This window comes from Antechinus flavipes, chromosome 1, assembly GCF_016432865.1.
Source record: "Antechinus flavipes isolate AdamAnt ecotype Samford, QLD, Australia chromosome 1, AdamAnt_v2, whole genome shotgun sequence".
Taxonomy (NCBI): Eukaryota; Metazoa; Chordata; class Mammalia; order Dasyuromorphia; family Dasyuridae; genus Antechinus; species Antechinus flavipes.
Window position 1 is genome coordinate 137,147,260 of NC_067398.1, and position 24,527 is coordinate 137,171,786.

The window sequence follows — 24,527 nt, forward strand, 5'->3', positions numbered from 1 at the left end:
ATCTGGATGGCCAGGTTCACCAGTAATTACCCGGTGCACCGCCAATGCTATTTCCCTGTCATATGTGCCCTCTGGAGGCCATCCTACCCCAAATGAAGGCCACTCCTTCTGGCAAAACCGCTTTAGTTTATTCTTTTTCCAAGATATTCCATAGTCATGGTGTTTAAATGTCTCAGAAAAATGACTAAGAAGACATTCAAGTGGATTCATTGTTTTTGAAGCAGAGTTTCCCATGGTTGAATTAACAGATAATCTTATAATCTTATACCACTAAGGGAAAACTCCTACTATCTTTAAACACTACTTTTATCTAACCTTTTCTATCCCTTTTATCCAATTATAAAATTTCTTAAAACCTAAGTAACAAGCCAGGCAAACAAGACACACACAAAACACACGGACTTACACAGTTACACCATTAAACGAACATGTAACATATAACATATACCCCGAGGGTATTTTCCAGCGTCCCAGAAAATACCCGTCTCAGAATTTTTAAACCCGTCGGTATTTATTCTGAGACCACAGGTTGCAAGCAACAGAACAGACCAGAACCAGAACCAAAACCAGATGGTACCCCAAAAGGTACCCAGACAGACTTACTCTCCCGAATGCCGAATCAAATGCCGAATCGATTTCGTTGTCCACTGTAGGCTGGACTGAGGCTGAAGAACCGCTTCCTTTTCCTAGGAGTGCTGGTCTTTTCTCAAGGAACAGACCCAGGTCCTGAGCCCCCCTCAGGCCTAGGTGGAGACCGAGAGATCTCTAATCTCTAATCCAGTTCTCAGTTTCTGTTATCTCGGTGGGACCTCCAAATTGTAATGCCGGAGAAACTGAGGCAGGAGAGAGATTAGAGAGATTTAATATTTTATTAATTGGAGAGTAAGATTGACTGGACAGGACTCTCATCTCAGATTATCCAGTGCTGTATGGGAGAATCACAAATCTTTAAGTACTTTTTGGAGACAAAGAAGAAGAAGGGAGGGAAAGTCTTTATCAGAGAGGGGAAACCATAAAACCTAAAAATTCCAGAGACAAAGAAGTAAAGATATCATGGGGTATCTTGGAATATTCTAAAGGAGTATTTGTAAATCCGTAAAAGAATCAGGAGATCTACTCTTTTATCTTGCTAATTTATAACCTGAGAGCTACGTGACAGAACAGTAAAGGAAACTGGGACAGGGAAACTGAGTCAGGCCAGTTAAAGAGAACTGTGGCATAACAGAAATAAGTAGCAAAGATGAAATTTTCACTCTGCTCCTGAAGACTAGCACTCTTTCCATTCCATTGTACTATGATGTTTCCCTATGCTATGAGAAGATAAAAAGTAATACAAAGTTCTACTAGGTAAATTCCACATTAGTGGAACAGATGGTGTTCTAGAAGTTCAGAGATCATTATGGGTTGGGAAGATTTAGAAAACTTTTTTTTTTTTTTGGTACATTTCATCTGTGTAGTAGAATTCTTGATAAGGAGACTCCTATTCAGTGATGTTAATCAGAACTTTTCTACTTGGAGGAGAAGTTGCCTCAGGCCCTAAGAGGTTAAATAATTTCTCCTGCCTCGGTATGTTTCATGGTTAGGACTTGAATCCAAGTCTTACTGACTCAGCAGCTGAGTCATTAAGCTTATTTACTTATTTATTACTTATTTAAGCAGCTTATTTACTATTCCATGCTGCCTTTCCTAGAGAGAATGATGAGGAAGAGGAAGGAGAAGATAGCTCAACTTTATGGAGCATAAGTCTTACAACCATCCTGCTATTTTACAAATGAAGCTAGAGTCCACAGAGATTAGATAATTTGCTTGGTTAGAGTTTTTTGTTATTATTGAATCATTTTAGTTATATCCAACTTTTCATGATTTCATTTAGGATTTTCTTGGCAGAGACACTGGAGTGGTTTGCCATTTCCTTTCCCAACTCATTTTACAGATGAGGAAATTGAGGCAAATAGGGTTAAGTGACTTGCCCACAGTCATTCAGCTAGCAAGTATTTGAGACTAGATTTGAACTCAAGTCCTCCTGACTCCAGAACTCAGGTCTTCCTGATTTCAAACTCAATGTTCCATATACTGGGCCAGTTAGTTTGGTAGAACTAATAAATCAAAGGCAGGATTCAAAACTAGATGTTTTAAGTTCCCCTTTCTTTGCACTAAACCAAGCTGCAAAGGAAACAAAACACTACACAACAGAACTTGGACAAATAGAGAGGTGAGGGGAAAGCATCCCAGATAACAGTGTAAACAAAACTGATTAGATGGCAATAAATGTGGGATATTTAGGGAACAGATCATAAGACAGCTTGGTGGTAATGGAAGGTTTGTTTGTGGGAACAGTTGGGAGATAATATTAAAGAGGCTGAGGTAGACTGTCCTTGAGGTCTTAGAACATAGAAATGATGTGATAAAAGAAACTTTTGAGGGGATTACTCTTGACAGAATTATGTAGAATAGTTTGGAAGGGTAAAACACTTGAGGCAGAGGTCGGCTATTGCAATAAGGGGAGGGGAGAAAGTCTCTTGTTACAGTATTAGCTGGGAATGCAGTTGTGTCAGGGAATAGATCCCAGAAAAACATGAAGTTTGAGGGAAAGATCACACCCAAGTTCATCTTGGGGTGAATCAGGGACCTGATTTGTACCAATTCCATCCAGACTAAGATTCAATTCTCCCACTGCCCAGTTCATCCCAAGGTTTTCTTCTCTCACAATGTAAGGGGCTGCCATTCAATGTTCCATCAAAAACTTTTTTTTCTTCTATTCTAATAAATCTAGCAAAGTCTAGCATGTCTTGTTGGCAGCTGGCTGATCATTTCCTGCATCTGTTGCCTGGCTATTGTCCAAACAGAGCCTTTCCCCCCTTCAAAGCAATGTGCATGATTGTTTTTCTCTAAGCCAGTCCCAGGCCATTACCACTGAAAAGTAGCAAGAAGTCCATTGAACCAACACAACAAAGGTTAGAAAAAAAGCAGAAATCTGGAAAACAATTTTTTTTTTCAGCCAGATGAAGGTTTCATTTTTCAAATATATCGATAACTGAATCAAATATATAAGAATACAAGTCATTCCCCACTTGATAAATAGTCAAAGGATATGAATAGGCAGTTTTCAGATGAAGGAATTAAAGCTATATGTATTCATGGAACAATGCTCTAAATCACTATTGATTAGAGAAATGCAAAGTAAACTATGAGGTAGGACTCATACTATCAGATCAGATCCAATGTAAATAGCAGTCATTTTTGCTTTAGCCAGAAACCCTGAGGATCTTCCCCTCCCAGATTCATTCATTCATTTATTTAGATTTTTTTTTTAAACTAGTGAAAGAGGAAATTTTTTTTTTGCTTCAATAGCTACCTAGCTTTAATCGCTGAATGGGTGTGGCTTCACTCAAACTGAGACCTGTTGAAGACCTTAGCTTAAAAAGGTCAAAGTCTCCCATTTCATTCACGGCCATCTCCACTTGTCCTGATCTGTATCTGGTCACTGGACCCAGATGGCTCCATCTTTTATAGCCCTCCTTCACTTAAATCCAATTCACTTGTATGTCATAGCATCACTTCCCTGATGTCATGGTCGTCATGAAGGACAAACAATAAAAACAACAATGACAAAACAGGAAAACATTGAATTTTAGAAGGGCTATGGGAAAACTTTGTTTTAAAATATTGTTGGCAGAGTTGTCAACTGATGCAGTCATTCAGGAGAACAATTTGGAACTATGCCCAAAAGGTTTTAAAGCTGTGCATGCCCTTTGATCTAGCAATACCACTACTAGGTCTATAGCCTAAAGAGATCATAATAAGGGGGAAAGAACCCACATGTACAAAAATAGTTATAGCAATTCTTTTTATAATGATGAAGAATTGGAAATTGAGGAGATGCTCATCAATTGCAGAATGACTGAACAAATTGTTGTATATGGATGTGGTATATGAATATTATGCTATAAGAAATGATGAGTAGGTAGCTATCACAAAAAATCTGTAAAGACTCCTACGAACTATTGAGTGAAGTGAACAGAATCAGGAGAACATTGTATATAGTAATAGCAACACTGTATGATGATCAACTATGATAGACTTATCTCTTCTTAGCAAAACAATGATCCAAGACAATTCCAAAAGACTCACGAAGGAAATCCTAGAGATATCCAAAGAACTGTGTCTGAATGCAGATAGAAGCATACTATTTTCATTTTTTTAAAAAGTTTTTTTTTTTTTTTTTGTTTATCATTGTTCTTCTTTCATCACATGATGAATGTGGAAATATGGTTTTTTAAAATTAATTGTTTTATTTTTCTGGTTATACATGTACATTCACTTTTTAAATACACATTTCTTTATAAATCACATTGGGAAAAAAAAATCAGAACAATGGAAAAATTACAAGAGAGGAAAAGAAGGAGGAAGAAAAGGAGAAAGAGAAGGAAGAGGAAGAAAAGGAAAAGAACAACAACAACAACAATAACATACATAAGAAAGAAGAAGATGAAGACGAAGATGAAGTAGATTTGGAATGGACTTAGTTGTCATTTAATCCAATTACCTTCATAGTTCCCTTGTCCTAATGGAGGTAATTAAGTAATTAGATCAGGACAAACACAGCTAGTATCAGAGAAAGGATCTGAACCTACCAAGTTTCCTCGATAATAAGACCTATCCCGAAAATAAGCCCTCCCCTTCCTGTGTAAAATTCCTCTAAAATAAGCCCTCCCCTGAAAATAAGCCCTATTGAGATTGCTACTGTAGTGAAGGTGATCCCCTGCGCTACATGCTACATTATGGTACCCTCTAAGCGGGAGTGAGGGGGCATGATGGAGGATAAAAGAAGAACTCAGGGGGCATCATGGAAGATAGAAGGAGCATTCAGGGAGCATGATGGGGTTAAAACATTTTTGAGGGGCATGATGGAGTGAAAAGAAGGACTGATGGTCATAATTTTATTATTCTGTCTACACGAGTCATCTGTGTTTTGGCAATTTGTTTGGATGGAAAGAAAGCCACACCTCTAATCATCAGTAAGGGCAAGAAAGACAAGATTGAACGTGTATCAGGCATTTACGTTCTTGAAACTGAAAAAGCCTGGTGTACACAAGCCGTTATAAGAAAGTGGGTTGATTTAATGCTGCCACTTGTTATGTAAGGTAACCAAAGAGGTCTGATAATCTGGGATTCAGCCAGCACTCACCACGCTAAAGAAATGAAGAACTTCCTTGCAGAGAGAAGAATAGATCAAGTAATGATTCCTGCAGGAATGACTGCCTATCTCCAGACCCTTGATATTGCAATAAACAAGCCATTCAAGGACTATTTGTGCATGGAAGTGAATGACTACATTGAAAATAGAATGCAAAGAAATTGCGTGTTTGCAAGAAGTTGTGACTTGGGTGAAGAAGTCATGGGATAAAATTACTGACAGCTGTGTCACCAAGGCACTACAAGCAGGTTACCTGGACAAGACATCTTCATTTAAAGAGAGCTATATTGCTGGACATGACAGATTGGGTCCACTTCTTCTGAAGGAAATAGAGGCGCAAGACATCCAGGACGGAATTCAGGGTATGGACACTTATGACGATGGTGTTGAAGAAGATGACATGATCAATATTGAATAAAGGTACTTTTTTTTGGTTCACATTTACAATTATTAAAATTGCTGTCAATGTTCATTAAAATAAGCCCTCCCCTGAAAATAAGCCCTCTGGTGTTTTTCTGTCCGTCCGTCCCCCCCCCCCCCCAAAATAAGACAGTGTCTTATTATCAGGGAAACACAGTAGGTCTTCCTGATCCCAGTCAGTAGGTCTTGCTCTCCATCACACAATTTAGCATTTACTTATACTATCTTGTGTTATTTACAAATTTTTCAATAAATGATAAAGTTTGTTAGACTCTTTTCATCTTTAAGTAAATTATAAACTCCTTGAGGATGGTTGAAATGTCATAATTCAATGTATCCTCCATGGCATCTAACTTATGCTGAGATATTCAATAAGTATCAACTAATTGATTGCATGAATGATGGAACAGACTTGCCTTGGTTTCATTCCATCTGTAGTAGGGAGGCTCTGTACTCTTCTTTTAAAAGAATGATGATTCCAGGTTTTTCCCATCTCAGTTGCACTGAGTTGCATGGTAAAAAATTACATCCCAAGAATGCCACACCATGGCATTCAGTTATAGAAGAAGGAAGAAGAAGAAGAAAAAGAAGAAGAAGAAGAAGAAGAAGAAGAAGAAGAAGAAGAAGAAGAACAAGAAGAAGAAGGAGAAGAAGAAAACATAAGAGAAGGAGGGAAGGAAGGAAGGAAAAAAGGAAGGAAGGATAGAAGGAAGGAAGAGAAAGAGAAAAATAAATGAGGGAGGGAGGAAGGAATAGAAAGAAAAAATGAAGATAAAGAGAAAAAGAAAGGAGGGAGGAATAGAAAGAAAGAAGGAAAAAAGGGAGGAAGGAAAAAGAAGGAAGACAAGAAAGAAAGAGGGAGGGAGGAAGACAAGAAAGAAAGATTGAAAAAGAAAGAAGAGAAATAGGAAGGAAGAAAAAGAAATGAGAGAGGAAGAGAAAGGAAGAAAGGATGAAGAGAACAAAAGGAAAAGGATGCATGGATGGAAGGAAGGATGGAAGGAAAAAAAGAAGGAAGGAAAAAAGGGAGGGTGGGAGGGAGGGAGAAAGGAAGGAAGAAAAAAAAGGCTTCGAGGACAGAAACAAGCCCATGTGGAAGCAGTAGTAACACCAACAACTGTAAAGTGGTAGTCATAGTTGTCCAGCTCACGCTTATTTTAAGCAGTAGGATTGGATCCTAGGAACTTGGTGAAAATCAGTAGAGGATTTGTATTTGAAAACTCTGAGGCTTGAAACCTTGGAGTCCTCTTTGTTCTTCCTTCCCCCTCCTTCAACCCTCCTCTCCTTTCACCTACATAATCAGATGTCACACCTGAGGATTCTCCTTCTTTAGTCTTTCTTGCCATCCATCTCTTACTTTCACTGCATAGATATTCACTAGTAGTTTAGACCCTAATCACCAATCAATTGCACATTGTATCAGCTTTCTGTGCTATCTCTTTGCCTCCTATCTTAATGGATTCCAAACCATACTTGCTATACACTTGCCAAAATAATCTCCAGGCTAGGAAAAAAGGAAGAATTTTAAAAGGCAGAGATATGTGAGGAGATTGTAAATTCCTTTGTAATTCTTCTCTCCTTATTTGTTCTGTAAATATTTATGTATTTAAGTTTCTCCACATCCCCATACAAATTCCTTACAAGTTAGGATGATTTCATTCTTTTTATTTGAAGTCTCAGCTCCCAGCATAGTGCCTAGGTCTTACTTAGTAGGTGTTTAAATGCTTATTGATTGATTAAGTCCAAGTTCCTTGAGAACAGACACTGTGTCTCTTTTTTCTCTTTTGTTTCTCCAGCTCCAAGCCTACCACCTGGCAAATAGTAGGGGCTAAATAAGTATTTGTTGATTGATTGAATCTGTTCTTGGCATGAAGGCAACAAATGTAATGAGGCAGAGGAGAGAACAGGGCAAGCCAGGGAGCATCTAGTAATTCATTTTGAATCAAGGAGAGTAATAGGAAATACAGCGGAAAAGATAGATTGGAGCTAGATTGTGAAAGACTTTGAATGAGAAAGTAAACTTTGTATTTTATCCTATTGCTATTAAGGAGTCCTGAAAAGCTGTTGAGTTTTGCTGTCGTGGTGAAAATTCTTCCTCTCTTCCTAGCCTGGAGGGTTGTTAACAACAACCCTCTGACTTTTCATAACACCATTTGAGGTTTTCTGAAACTTCAAGAATAGTTTGCCTTTTTCCAGGTTATATTACAGATGAGGAAACGGAGGCAAATAGAGTGAAATGACATGCCTAGGGTCACATAGCTAGTAAGTGTCTGAGGTCAGATTTGAACTCAGGAAGATGTTTCAGACTTCAGGCCAGCACCTCTATCTACTTCACTACCAAACTGCCCCAGATTGGAGTGAGGGAGAAGTATTATTCTTTTTATGTCTCATGGATCCCTTTTACAATCTGGTGAAGTATGTGGATTGTTTTTCAGAATAATATTTTATGATAATTGAAAGAAATGCTCAATTTTAATGAGAGGTTTGTGAAAATAAAGGTGTAATTTTGTTGCCATCCAAATTTATGGCATCCCTTGAAATCTGTCTGCGCCCTCAGATTGAGAATTTAGACCCAGCTCACCCTCCAACTCTTTCATAAAGCCTTCCCTACTCACTCTTCCCTTAACTAAAAGTGAAAGCTTTTGTTGAATCTCATATACTTCACTTTTTGACCTCTAACATTTGTTATGGTTTACCTGTGACTCCCAGGATCTGTAACATTTGCAGAAGCCCCACCCTGTAAAACCATCTCTGTCAATGTACTAAATCAAGTTAAGGATAACCTAAAGGTCTTGAATCAGTAGATGATTTTAGGGTAATATCTACCCTGAGTATGTAAAGACTTCCTCTTGGGGAATGAATCAATGAGGACAATTTGTTCCTATAGCCACTGAAAGAGGCATCATGGAGAGCTTAGCTTGGTCACACATCCCTAGCCTTCCTGACTTTGATGACTCTGGAAGAGAAAGTAGGAATCAGAATTTGTGCATTTTTTGCCTCACTTAAATCCGATTCATGGGCAAATCAAGACATCACCTGTGATGCTTTGGTGCTGGTTAGGGAGTTGGAGGGGATTGGAGGACAGAGAGAAAAGAAGGGTGAACAATGATTTTTGCTAAAAACCTTCCATTTCAAAATTAATGCAGACAAGATGAAAAGGAAAGCAATAAATTGGGACGATATTTTTACATTTAAGGGTTCTAATGAAGGCCTTATTTATAAAATATAGAGAGAATTTATAAGAATTCAAGCTATTCTTCAATTGATAGTCAAAGAATATAAATAGACAATTTTATGAAAAGATACTCTAAATCACTATTATCCAGAGAAATGCAAATTAAGACAACTCTGAGATACTACACATCTCTCAGATTGGTTAAGATAATGAAAAGATAATGAAGAATGTTGGAGAGGATGTGGGAAAACTGGGACACTAATACATTGCTGGTGGAATTGTGAATGGATCCAGCCATTCTGAAGAGCAGTTTGGAACTATGCTCAAAAAGTTATCAAACTATGCATACCCTTTGATCCAGCATCATTTTTACTGGGCTTATATCCCAATGAGATCTTAAAGGAGGGAGAGGAACCCACATGTGCAAAAATGTTTGTGGCAGCCCTCTTTGTAGCGGCAAGAAACTGGAAACTGAGTGGAGGCCCATCAGTTGGAGAATGGCTGAATAAGTTATGGTATGTGGATGTTATGGAATATTATTGTTCTATAAGAAACAATCTGCAAGATGATTTTAGGGAGGCCTGAAGAGACTTAAATGAATTGATACAAAGTGAAATGAGCAGAACCAGAAGATCATTGTACATGGCAACATCAATATTATACAATGATCAATTCTGATGAACATGACTCTTTTCCAACAATGTGATGAATGATGCCAGTTCCAATGATCTTGTGATGGAGAGAGCCATCTACACCCAGAGAGAGGACTGTGGGGACTGAATGAGGACCACAACATAGCAATTTCACTTCTTTTGTTGTTGTTTGCTTGAATTTTATTTTGATTCTCATTTTTCTTCCTTTTTTATCTGAATATCTTGTGTGGTAAGGTAATTGTATAAATACATATGCCTACATTGGATTTACATTTTTTTTTTTTTTTTACCATGTTTAACATATAGTGGATTACTTGCCATCTAGGAGAGAGGGTGGGAAGAAGGGGAGGAAATTGAAATACAAGATTTTGCAAGGGTCAATGGTGAAAAATTATCCTTGCATATGTTTTGAAAATAAAAGGCTTCAATTTAAAAACAAAACAAAATTAAAAAAAAAAAATTGTTTCTTATCAGATTGTACACTCCCCAAAGGCAGGGACTGAATCTTTTTCAACTATGCCCTCCCCTCTCCTTAGCACAACAAGCACTTAATAAATATTTGTTAATGAGCAGTTAGGTGTTGCAGTGGACAGATGAGTAAGCCTGGAGTCCCAAAGAACTGAGTTCAGACTTGATCTCTGATACTGACTGTAAGACTCTGAACAAGTCACTTAAACCTGGTTGCTTCATTTTCCTGAAAAAGGAAATGTCAAACCAATCCAGTATTGTTGCCAAGAAAATCCTAAGTGAGATCACGAAGAGTCAGATACACATGAAAACAACTGAACAACAAAAAGGTTGTTAGATTGAAGATCTCTCCCTCTCCAATGAGCTTCTCCAGCTCTTGATTCTGCCCCAAGCTGTCCAAAGTATTCTCACAAAGAGAATGTCCTCTTCTCTCTTTCCCCCCTTCTGTTGCATGCTTCCCATTAGAAACTGGTTCCCTGGGCCAGCTACCCTCAGAATGTTCCCCTTATCATCTCAGCTGCTCTGCCCAACCTCTCCTAAGGTCCTCCCTCACCCTGCTTTTCCAGGGCCTGGACCATAGTTACTGTATATATTCCAACACTCTTGTGGCAATATCTCAAATGTAGGAGCTGTACTTTTTATTTTTGGAGGGGCAGAAATTCTACTCTTTCCTTCTGATGCCCACTAATAAAGGATTTAAAAGATTGAGTTAGAAATAGTTTTCTGTTTTCAGTGCTTATGTTTTAGGATGATTATTATTTACAAGCCACTCTAAGTTATTACTGTACTTCTGCGGGTCTAGAAGTCCTCATGCCAGTCAGTGCATTGTGTTTCAAGAGGTTTTGTTGCAATTCAGGAAACTGGGTATAATCACCAACTTCTGAATTTGTGGCAGAAATCAGATCACACTCCAATAAGGATTCAGCCTCATCAATGATGGAAGCCACTGCTCTTTGAACCTGCCATACACATGAGTCAAACATTAGCCCATGGAAGAAGCTAACAGTGGTCTCCCATTAAATTTAAGCAGAGTGGTTTCCTGTCCAGTTTCTGTGGTAGGGAAAATGAATAGATCCTTAAACATCCCAGGAAGCAGCATATTGGTGTACTCTGAAGCTGTGGCTTCCTTTACTGACTTGTTCCATTTTCATTCATGAACTGAGAAATGCAGATGAATAGTAATTGATTTTCTTGAATTTTTTTGATGAACACAATCCCCCCCAGCCTGTGCCATCTCCTTTGTCTCTTGGGATAGATCTGTACCATGAGGATCACAGATTTGAATTTGTTTCTCTGTCTCTTAAGACTTCAGCCTGATTTTTCATTGGTGCAAAAGCATCACAGATTCAGTGGCTTCTTTTGGAGTAAAGTCTCACATCAAGTCAAATTGATAGTTAATTATCATGCACATTTAATATGGTGCTTCCATTTATAAAACTGTCTTCAATTTTATCTGGTAATATAAGCATGTCAGTATTATAATTCTCATTACTGATGATTATAGATAATGATCACTGTTAATGATAACAACAAGTTTGCAAAGTATTTTCCACCCATTTTTTTTTTTTTTGTTTGAGCCTAACAAAAACTCTGTGGAGCTAGTATCTACAAGTGGTAGTACTCCTTTAACTGATGAGAAAAGAGATAAACCAACTTATCCAAAATCACACAGCAAGCAAGAGGCTAGATTTTAACCCAGGTCTTCATGAATCCATCACTATCTTTCTATCTAGGGTGTTAATGTACTAACTCTTAATAAGTAACATTGATATAACACCTGAAAGTTTTTTCCCTCAGTTTCTTGATTTCTTCACTTAATAATAGTATTTTTTTTCCTATTACATATAAAGATAGTTTTCAAAATTCATTTTTGTAAGATTTTGAGTTCAAAATTTTTCTTCCTCCTTCCCTTCCCTCCCACTCCCCAAGACAGCAAGCAATCTGAAATAGATTACACATAATGCTTTAAAGTTTGAAAAACACTTAGCAAATATGATTTAATTTGAAGTTCATAACAACCCTGTGAGATTAGACAGATGACTGAGATTCAGAGAGATTAAATGAGCCCACTCTCATTTAAATCTAATTCCCATGTTTGTCATGGCATTGTCTTCCTGATATCATGGTCCACTTCAAAAAATGAAGTTCAAATGTGCCATAGAGATCATTTTCTCCAACCTTCCTATTTTATAGATGAGGAAACTGGGCCTAGTAGCTTGTTTGAGGTTCAGCAGGTAGGAAATGGCAAAGGTGGAATTTGAACCCAGGTCCTTTGACTATACCATATTGCCTCCCTATTTAAATTAACTCACACTAATAGAATTCTTAGTAGAACTTAAATCACATCAACCATCTTCCCCTATTTATGAGAAGGCTGACACTGAATGGGAGTTATTCAAGTTTAAATTAAAATTAGTTTATTAAATGCCTACAATGTACAGTGTCTTGGTACTAGAAATATAGAATATATATGTGTGTGTGCATGTATGCATGCATGCATGCACGTATGTATATATGTATAGTCCCTGTTCTCTGGGGGGGTCTGCACCTGTGATTTTGCTGATGTAGGGAATGTCTGGTAAGCAAACTCTCAGTCAACCCAGATAAGCCTCTGTTTTTCATTTAATCTTAGATAGTTTCTTCGGAGTAGAGAAATTAAGTAATTTACTCAAAGGGAAGAATGTCAGTGAGGCTAGTGAACCAAGTCTTTCTCACCTTGACACTGGTTCTCTATTCATTATACTGTGTTGCTTCTAGAATTAAATATTAGTTCAATATTTGGATGGATTTAGATCTCATTGATGTGGAAACTATTCCATTACAACCTAGAGAATGTCTTCTCATTCTATGTAAATCTTGGCCATGTCCTTATTAAATGCTTTATTGTGAACTATTGATGGAAGTAGTCCTTTTTCTGAGTCTTTTAACATTCCTCTAGGCCCAGTGTATAAAATATATTGTCCATTGCTATGCCTCATCATACTACATAACCAGCCCACTTCCTCTTTTTCTGAACACATTTTTTCTTAATGATGTACTTTATGCTACTTCTTGCGATCGTTAGTAAAATGTTGGAGTCTACTGATGTTCCTTTTCCAACATGTGTCATTCTTTTGCCCTTGAGTTGACCCACAGTTTTGATTCTTTGAAGATTGGGGTATTCCATTATTTCAGCCAAGTAGTATCACTGATTTTTAAAAAATGGGGGAGGGTTTGACATGTGTCAAGAAACTAGACATGCTATGTAATTTCCCCAATTCAATCGAGCCTGATCTCTTCCTCTGTCCAACTCTGGGTCCAACTTGTCATCAACATCAGACATCAGCAATTTCTATCCAAGATTTATGTATCAAAGAATTAAATCAGTGGATTTTTCAGACGACTATTACATGTCATAGATAAGGCAACAGACATTTATCTAATCCATTTTTAGTGTGTGGATCTTATAGCTAATTTCATTGGACAGATCCCAGTTTCTTCCTTAGGTGTAAAAGATACCTCCAGTCTCTCAGAATTATTAGCATGCAAGTTTTAGATCTCATAGAGGAGGCCCTCAAGTATTCTGAAACTTGATGCCAGTGGTACAATGTCATCTGCAGACAAGAAAACGTGGAGGTCCGTTCTCTTGTATTTGGATTATGAACAGGTCATCCTCAGTGGCAAGGGCAAATACCTTTAATAAGCTTTATAATTAGAAGATTAAAAACTATGTTTATGGTGGTAACTCTCAAGGAATCTAATGTAATCTATAATAATCTATGTAATCTATATAATATAATCTAATAATCTATATCTGTAATATAATATAATATAAGCATATGTATAAAAGACAATGTATTGGAGAGGGCCATTAAGGGCTGTTTTGTTCTTCAGATCAAATTCTTTAAAAAAAAAAGTAAAAGAAACAAACAAACAAAAAATAGCAAGATATCATATTCTCTATACCTTTCAATCAATTGTATGACAGTGAAAATGTAGTTTACTGTAGAAAATAATTTGAAAAGCCTTCTTGTTGTCTTCTTTTATTTTCACCATATAGGTGTGTGTGGCTCATTTTCATAAATATTTTACATAAATGAGGTAATTGGTGGTCACTGATACCCTCTTGAAATGTTTTGTTTATATGCGTATGTTTATATAGGTGTAATAATAGCACCAATACTTTTTGTCATTCAATAGTTTCCCCTCTTTGAGAGATCTTCACCCTTCAATATTTTCCAAATCATGTTGCCTTTGGCACTTATTTCTTCAACTTTGACGTGTTCTGGTGCAGCTGTTATTCACTACTTCATCTTTTTAAGGCATCATTTCTACTTTCTCAAATATCACTGAGGGGTTAAAATCAAAATGAGTTGGTTTTGCTATCATAGATAATGAGAACAGAACACTGCAAATTCTGGTCATTTTTTTCCTTTTGTTCTTTTAAATGCATCTATAAATATTTATGGTTTTACTACCTCATGTCAAGCTTTCTACAAGTTCTTCTTCCCCCTATTGATTTTCACTATTTGTCAAGGTGATAATTGCTCATATCTTCTACTTTCCTCATCTATTACATTTTGCAAATGAATTTGAAAACCCATGTTGCCTTTTGCTATCTTGTCTTTGTCAAGGAGTCAGCGTAAGAAACTAATGGGAATTTGGGGGCAATTTTGTGGAAGCTGCAAATAACACATGAAGATGAGTAGATGACAGAAATTTTCAAAATTCAGAAATGCATAAAATATATATGTGGTATAATATCAACATATTTTATTTTCTGATACCACAATAATCCAAACTTCTCTGGTATGAAGGACCGAAAAATTTTACTAGGATTTTCCAGATCACCACATCTCTAACCTCTGAACAGTAGAAGAGATAATTGTATTCTGATGCTAATCTGTTAGTTTGAAATCTCCAGGAAGAGACCCTGACTTTCTCTGTTTTGGCTTTTCTATTCAGATGACTTTGATTTTCACAGCCTGAGCTCTCCCCTGAGCTGATCTAGTCTCAAAGTCAACTTCAAGGACTTTTAAGGGAAAAAAAAAAAAAAAAAAAACTCACAACTCATCTTTGTGAGGTAAGGGCTTGAAAATGGTAGCACAACCCAGATGACAAGGACTCTGGTAGATGGATATTCCTCCAACTATATCCTCTTCTTATTAATTTATAGAATATTTGTCTTCCTTATTGTTGTTGTTTGCTCATTTTCAGGTGCATCTAATTCTCCATGATCCCATTTGGGTTTTCTGGCAAAGATACTGGAGTGGTCTGCCATTTCCTTCTCCAGCTCATTCTGTAGATAAAGAAACTGATGTAATTAGGGCTAAGCGTCTTGCCCAAGATCACAAAATCTAGTAAGAATCTGAGGCCAGATTTGAATTCAGGAAGATGAATCTTCCTGACTCCAGGTCTGGCAGTTGCCCTCTCCTTCAAAGCATAATTAAGGTATAACCTCCCATATGAGATCTTCCCCAATTCTTATTATTAGCATTTTGTCCCTCTTGAAACTAACTACTCTGTATGTATATGTATATAGGTGTATATGTATACATATACAAAGTAGATACTTTGTATTTATGCCCTATCCCACTACCCTCCCATCACTGATGTGAACTAATGCAATGACTTACACAGGCAACACCTTTAATATTTTTGAATTGAATTTATATCATTAACCTTTCTTCTAATTTGCTTTCAACCTTTGTACTATCTAGTCCATCATCTCACTATACCTACAAACAGCTAATTCTAACATTACACTCATGTCACCAAGCCTTCCTTTGTTAAATATAGCAATTTCCTTTTTTTGAGCTGTTGTTAAAATGTCCCTCACTTTGAGGAAATTATTCATAATATACAGGCATGGAACTTCTGAATAGACTACAAATCTTTGATTTCTTAACCTTAAAGTATTTTCCAACATGTTTTAAAGCTTGTCCGTTGTGTTCACCTTTCCAAATCATTGACTTAGCATACCTTGTCAAGTGTTTTGCACAGTATTCTAATTATAGAGTTAGGAAAAAGAATATAAAAATTCATCTGGAAGAACAAAAGATCAAGAATATAAAGGGAATTAATGAAAAAACAAAGAACACACCCTACAATTAGCTTTGTGGTGGTCTTTCATAATGATAGTTATCATAAAATATTCAAGCTGGAAAAGATCTTAGAGAACATCTTGGGTCTCCTGAGCAGTATTCTCTGCATATAGAAGGCACTCAGAAACTCTTTACTGAATGAAATTGAATCTAGTTCTATCAAGCAAGAAAATGGAGGCCCAGAGAGGCTGGAACATGCCTAAATTCACACAACAGTCTAAGGATCTGACATTAGTCCTTGCTTCACCCCACTAGAATGCTTCAGAGCTTAATCACTGACATGTTTGTTTCCTTTGAATGTTGCCACCCTTTTAAAAAATGATTCCAGGACTCAAGATAGCTTATCTGACAGTTCTTGGATTATTTTAATGTTTTTCCTAGGATTGGTGTCTGGGGTAGGGAGATTAAGTGAGTTTCTGGGTCCTCAGAATTGATAAAGCGACAGCTGGAACACCTCCACTCCTCACCCCACTCTAATCTCACTAGCCTTGCCCTGGCCTTCCCAGCCACTTACTTATTCTGGATTTCTGAAGATTTTTTGCTTCCCTAGCAAACCTAGGGACACAATTTGCACACCATCTTGTATAGATGTGTGTCGTTATTTACATAAATTTGCACATTCCTGACAAAGAACTTTTTCTCTGAGGATTTAAAATAAAAGGCATGAAACATTGCAAAATGGGTGCACTATACCCTGCAGGCCTGGAATTTGCTTGGCTAGCTTTCCTGGGCCCTTGCAGTCCATCTCAACTCTAGGAAAGGGCCATTTGCAAATCAGGGAACTTGGGAGCTGGGGAAACTCCTCCGAGAGTAGCTGTGATTTGCAGATACATGTATAGTCTGAGCTGGGGAAACCCCTTCAGAAAATATCTGTGTCTGATAGGTCTAATGCCAATCTTTAAAGGGGATGTGAGGGAGGGAAGGATCGACTCAAAAAGGCCTCCATTTTCAGGGTGGCAACTGAGCTGAGTCTGGGGCCAAGCTGTCTGAATAAAGCCTCCAGTCTGAATTCAGTGGAGCAGGATGTGTTTTCCCCCAAACACTGTGCCAGTGAAAACATCTGGGACTGTTTCATATTTGTTGGAGCATGGGTAATCAAAACCATGGACCTTTTAACAGGGACAATTCAGAGAACTTGAGGAAGGGGCAGAAGCAGCCCTAGACTGGCTGGTGTAGGTTAGCAGTCAGTGTCCACAGTCAGGGATGACTTTTCCCCTTTAGCTCTCACACAGCCTTTTTAAGGTCTAGAGATGTGAAGTGCAACCACAAGATCTAGCAAGGTGTGGAATTCTGTAAATAGATATCAACCCATACGCTTTGAAGGGAAGGGAGGGGGGAGACAATATTTGGGTGAGGAGATCTTTGAAAATATACCAACAAGCAGCCTTTGGAGGAAAGTTAGGGGACGGGAGACAGAAATCAGATGGTGGAAGTAAATAGGTGATTAATAAAAATCTTGGTGACCACTCTGAATAATTCCGTGTTAATCATAAGATCTGAGATTTACAGCTGGAACTGTGAAATTAGAGACCATGCAATCTAACCCCTCTTTTTAAAAATACATGTATAATCATATTAAACATATTTCCACATTTGTCGTGTTGTAAAAGAGGAATCAGAACAAAAAGGAAAAAAAAAAAAAAAACAAGAGAAAGAAAACAACAACAAAATAAGGCAAAAATAGTATGTTTCAATTTTCATTCAGTCTCCATAGTCCTTTTTCTGGATGTGGATGGCATTTTCCATCACAATCCTATTGGAATTGTCTTAGATCACTGTATTGCTAAGAAGAACAAAGTCTATCAAAATTAATCATCTGCACAATGGTGCTCTTACTATGTATAATGTTCTTCTGGTTCTGCTCATTTTTACTCAGCATCAGTTCATGTAAGTCTTTTCAGATTTTTCTGGAACTTCTTTGGGAAACATTTCTCATAGAACTATAGTATTCATGTGGTATATGCATTTACGTTCCATAGTTTTTTCAGCTATTTTCCAATTGATGAGGACCCTCAGTTTCCAATTCTTTGCCACCACAAAGAGAGCTACTATAAACATTTTGTACATGTGGATTTGTTTCCATTTTTTATGATCACTTTGCAACTCTTTTATTTTCAGATAAAAATCTTAATTAGAGTAAAACTGATTTACTAAGGATGACACAGCTAGTAAGTATCAAAGGTAGGATTTAAAGGCATCTTCTTTATTTCAAGTCTACTGCCCTGACCACCACTTCTCAATACTATTTTCCTTTATCAATATTGTGGATTCTTGCTGATTTTATGATATAAGATAGATCACCAATTCTACCTTAATTGGCTTCATCTGGAATAAAGGCATTATGTTCAGAGGGAGAAATCAAAGCACCAGCCCATAATTTCTGTCATGTTCCCCCTTTGAAGGTAGGGAGTATCTTCCTAGAAGTGGGATCTAGGAATAATTTAGGGACTTCTCTAATACATTTCCAAGCTTTTAATTTTCGTAATAGTCTGACCTATTCATAATTTCATTAACAGTTCAACTTACCTTCTTTTACTTATTTCTTACTGCTCCCCCTCTTCATTACAATTTTGATTTAGTTCAGTAATTTTTATTAAATGCCTACTGTGTGCAGAGGAAGGAAGGATGAGAAATTACAGCCATTAAATAATTTATTATCTACTAAGGGGACATGAGACATTCAGAAATAAGTATGATAAAAGGTAAAATATAAAAATGTTCTAGGAAAATAAGAAAGGAAATAACATTTTTAGCTGGAGGAATCAAAGGAAACTTCATAGAGGAAACACTTGAAATGAGAAGTGAAGGAAGAGAGAGATTTAACCAAGTGGAGGTAAAAAGAGAGAGGAATTCAAACATGGGGCACAGCTTAGATCAATGCATTGAGGCTGGACAACATAGAGCAAGATCACCTTGATTGGGAACAAAGAATGCATGAAATTGAGTAATATGAAAAAAGGGCTCTTTATCCTTCAGCTAAATTGTGCCACTCACTGTTCCCTGAACATGACCTGTGCTATCACCTCTCTATGCCTTAGTTTATGCTATTTCACTTAGAAAGCCTTCTAGTCTCCCCCTCCCCTCGGCCAATCCCTTCCTATCCATCCTTGCAGGGCAGTTCAAATACCATCTCGTCTATGAAGTTCTTCCTGACAATCTCAGTACCCTCTGATTTTAAATAGCTTTTTTATTATCCTCTCATATTTTGTCTTGTATTATGGTTATTTCTGTAGGGGTCCTTGGTTCTAGCCAGATTTGAAGCTCCATCAATGCAAGAAGCTAGTCTGTTCTCTTTGATTATCTTTACACTGTGCTTGGTACTTTGTAGGTGCCCACTTAAATAATCAGGAGAGAAAAAAATAGCTAATGCTAATGAAGCTCCTTCTGGGCAGATGCTAAAGAAGTAGGTTTCAGACTAAATGAGTAACTGTGAAGAACTAACACTACCTACCAACCAATGAATCAATCAACAAGCATTTATTAAATACCTTTTTTCTCTTTTTTGTGTCATGGATACCTATGGCATTCTATTGAAGCCTATTGACCCTTTCTGGAAATCATGTTTTTAAATACATAAGTAAAATGAAATTGGATTGCAAAGGAAACCAATTATGTTGAAATACAATCATCAAATTACAAAACAAAATAGTCAAGGATCCCAGATAGAGAACACTAAGCTACTGTGTGCTAGCCAAGTGAGGGTTCAAAGACAAAGTGAAATAATTTTTGCCCTCAGAGATATGACATTGGGGCTTAGTGTGGGGAGAATGAATGTTGAGCTGTTGGATCAGAGGGGAAGCTGGTGAGTATGTTTTCCAGTGTCAGGGGCTGGGGGCTATGGTCTTTGGAAGTTGGCAGTTAAGTTAGTTTATCAGTAGATTATTTCATGTGACCTTTGTCTCCGAATGACTGCCTAGACTCTTAACTTTCAAAGAGCTGTTGACTGAAATCAAATGAGATTCATTTAGTATGGGAGGCTAGCAAGATTTAAGGGAACAGCCCAAGTATATGGTCATAGGTGCCTGATGAGTAGCCCTTAACATCTCTATTTAGCAATCCCACCTCTCCCTGCCTCCCTACCCAAATATTCTTTAAACAGCATTATCAGGATCCAAGTTGTTCATGTGGTATTATAAAGATTAATTCTGAAATTTCAGGAAATGCTCCACATATACCCTAACCAGCACTTGCAAGGCTAGAAACTTTACTGGTCTCTCTGGGCCCTATACTCAGACAATGCTTAATACACAGAGCTGTGGAAACTGGCTCTGCCTGAGGGCTTCAGTGCCGTGAATGGAGTGAAGCCTCCTGAGATAATTCTCAGCTGTGATTTGGCTCAACTCTTGTGGTTCCAGTTTCAAATAGCAGAGATGAGGAGGGAAGGCTGAAAGGGGAAGAGAGGCAAGAATCAGCCTTGCATGAGAACAAAGAGACCCCAATGTCACTTCCCAGTTTGTCACTTTATGGGAAAACAGGGAAAAATCAGTTCACTAATAAATAGGACTATGCTTTAGTTAGGGACTAAGATAAGGTAATAGCTTTCTTTAAAAAAAAAATCTTATTATTGGTACTTTTTGGTTTCACCTTTATTTCTGACCATTTCTGTCCTCACTTCCCAATGAGCCATTCCTTTAATTAAAAAAAAGCAATCCACCCAAATAAACCAGCACATGAAGCTAATCAGTGTTTGCTAAGTTCCCACCTCCAAAAAGATGGACGTGAGGGTTTATTTTCTCAATTTTTCATGGAGACCAAGTTTGATTATTATAATTATATTAGCTATGCTAATTTTCACAAGATAGGGATTATGGTAAGCATTGCAGATTTTTTTTTTTCTAAATAACATTTGGGCTTAATTTAGAATGTCAAATAAAACATGTTACATACAAACATGACATTTCTTATTGAAATCCATTTTTGATGTTGTATTGAATTTAATAATCATCATAATGCTTTAGAATAAATCACATCTTAGTTACGTGTAGTTATATGTGGTTACAATTATCTGTATGCTTATTTCCCTTTAGAGTTATGAGGTTGTATGGGATGGCCATGTTACCTTACACATTTATGGTCTACTGGTAAAAAAGTAGGATTAAAAGTCAAAAGGACTACCTTTGAAATCCTAGCTAGGTCCTTGGATCTCAGTTTCTTTATTTGCAAAATGAGTAAGATAGATTATTGTTGCTGAATCTTTTTCAGTCATATTTGACTCTTTGGGTTCCTATTTGGGGTTTTCTTGGCAAAAATATCATAATGGTTTGCCGTTTTCTTCTCCAGCTCCTTTATGCCCTGCCCCCATGCCTCAGGCCCACTTTCCAGCAGCAGGATGATAGACTATGAGCCCAGATAATGACCCATAGCTGGGCCCAGGCATTCACCGACATTAGGTTTGTTCAGCAGACAACTTGTGATGGCTTACCCAGGGAGGTAAACATGCTCATTTACTTTTGTTGGGTGGTCTCATCTAATTCCACCAAAGTTAAGATTCCCCCTTTTTTATTTCCCTTCTCATTCTACAGAAAAGGACTTTAGCATTCATTCAGTCCAGCCTCTTTCTTTTACAGGTGAGAAAACTGAGGCACAGGTAGAATTGCTCAAGGGCAGATAGATTGTACATGACATAACAAGCATTCAAATCCAGGTCCTTCACCTTAAATCTAACCCCCTTTATATCACTCATTGAAAAGCAGCCATGTTCTAAAGTATATTGAATTATTCCCAGGAAAATATTTAGTTGGCTGAGATAGATATCCTTTAAATCAATCCATTCCTACAGGTCTTTAATCATTCTTGTTGTTCTTTGAAATCCTTCCAGCCCATCAAAATCTTTCCCATAATGAATATAATTCTCCAAGGGTGGTCTTCCTCAGGCTCCTGGAGAGAGGACTTGTAACCTTCCTCCCTGTTTCATGATCCCAGACATAAACCTGTTGTATCCCTCCCATTCCTGTCAAGCTACTGTATCATATTGCAGGCAAATGTGCAATTTGCTGACCATTATTACTCCCAAGTCCATTTGACATCATCACTGTGCAGGATCTTGGCTTCCTAATGAATGTTCATATCTTGAGTGCTTTTCCCTCAAATACTTTGCCTTTTTACTTTCAGTAAGCACATATCACTTTATCACTTCAGAGTTTTACCTGCTATTCCATCTGGCTTTTTCTGAAGAGTTTATTCCTTAGGCTGATAGACATGTACATGTGCATGCATATAAAATATGAAAATGCTACAGCATATATTTATACGTGTTTGCCTCAGTTTCCTTACTTGTAAAATGAAGATAATAATAGCATCTACTCCCCAGGATTATTGGAAGGAATAAATGAGATATAGCATAGTGGATGGTACATAGTAAATACTAAATAAATATTATACACATTTATGTGTATATCTGTGTATATCCATGTCTATACACATATACATGCATACACCAGCATACATGTGCACATGTATGTATACATACATACATGTGCACAAAAATGTGCATGTTGCTAAACCAGAGATCCTTAATCTTTCTGTGGGATATGGACCACTCCACAGCCTATGAACTCCTCAGAATCATGTTTTTAAATGCATAAATAAAATGTACAGGATTAAAAAAAAATTAATCCAATGAAATTCAGTTATCAAGATATTTTAAAAATAAATTCATGGACCCAAAATTAAGAATTCCTGATAGATATAGTACTTTTGGCACATTTACTTGTTAACAAATGTCCTTAGCATTCAATGTATTAAGACAGTGTGTTTAAAAAAAAAAAAATCAGTGGGTCTGGATGACACACCCTGTAGTTATCTTGCTTCATGCTTGGATTCACTTGGACTTACTTTCCTTGTTTGTGAGCCAGGGAGCAAGAGTTAAGTGTGTTCATTCCCTAACAGTGATTTGTAGGTTTTTCCTCATCCACTGGATTTTTAGCTGCATTTAATAGACTTTTAAAAAGTGGGAGTTGACAGCTTTCTGACAGTAGTTTTTACCTTTCTAGGCTTTGGTATTTCTTTGGTTGTTTGACTTTCTTGGCTGAATTTATAATTCAGGCTTTCTTTGAATGATTTCTAAATCTACCCCTTCAACTGATCAGCATAGGCTTGAACCCCACCCAAGGGGCCCCCATGACTGTAGGGAGGATGGGAAGAAAAGAATGGGAAAGCTGCCATCTCAGTGGGGAAGGAAATAACACCATGTGTAAACAAGGCTTCTGAGTGACATATTTAACAAAGGTTTACTCTATGATCCTAATAATTATAGATAATTATCACCTTGTCAGCTATAGTAAACAGGAGTGCTGCTTCCTTTACTATAGTAACTTTTTTTTTTTTGGTTAGTAACAGAGCATTCTGTTACTGGGAAATAATTCTGGGAAGGATGTTAGCATTATGATCTTGTTGGAAAAGAGAAATTTAAAGTGCTATTCATTTCCCAAGTTTTGTTTTGCTCTGAGAAACAAAAGGAATTCTAGATTTTAGATGCAAACCATGGTTAAGGTTTTGAATATATTTTAATATCATAGATTTCTCTCCCTACTTCAATCCAAATTTTGTTTCATAAATTCAGAAAAATCTCCAAGATTTTATTCTCTAGACTTTACCAGCATTGTTCAGCAACTGTGTCCTTTTTCCCTTTGTTTCATCCCATTGGTGAAATCTTCCCAGACTTTCCATTTGGAGGAAGGCCCAGACCAGCCCCTCTTTATTCTCTTGACTTTGCCATCTTGGCCCTTTAAGGGTACTTTCCCCTCCCACCTTTTCCAGCTCTCTTTTACTATGTTGTGATCCACAGTCCTCCTTCTGGATACAGATGTCTCTCTCCATCACAAGTCTATTAGAATTTAGTCAGCCATTTTGTTTCCCCACATTTCCTTTTGGATACATCCTTCTGCTTTTCAAGGACACATTTCACCAGTAATTAGCTTCCCAATGGCCTCCTTCAGACAAGATCATACATTGAGATGCCTCTCCCAGGCCATACTCAGGATGTTATCTGACAATAGAGTTGGTATCTTTATTTTTCTTCTCTTCCTCATCAAAATTTAACTGTCATCCTTTCTGGATAATTTGACATATTAATTAACAGTAAGGTCTAGAAGGCTAATAATGGCTTAAATGCTCTGTGACTAGTTTAAAAATACTTTGTCATTTCAACAAAAAAATTTTGAAGAAGACAAGAGCAAAATTCCCTTTAGAACCCAGGTAGAGGGGAAATATTGTTAGGGGAGGATTTCCTACAAGAATGAGAATTCTTCTAAGGATAAAATCATTGTTTGAAGGGGAGAAGGAAACAAACATTTATTTTTTGTTTAATTGTGTTCTCTCAGCAAAAATACCAAAGTGATTTGCCATTTCTTTCTCCAGCTCATTTTACAGATGAGGAAATTAAGGCAAACCAGGTAAAGTGACTTGCTCAGGATCACACAATTAGTAAATATTGGGGCCACATGTGAACTCAGGTCTTCCTGAGTCTAGAACCAACTCCACTGCAACACCTCGCCTGCCCCAAGCATTTATTGTATTCTGTGTTTCAGGCA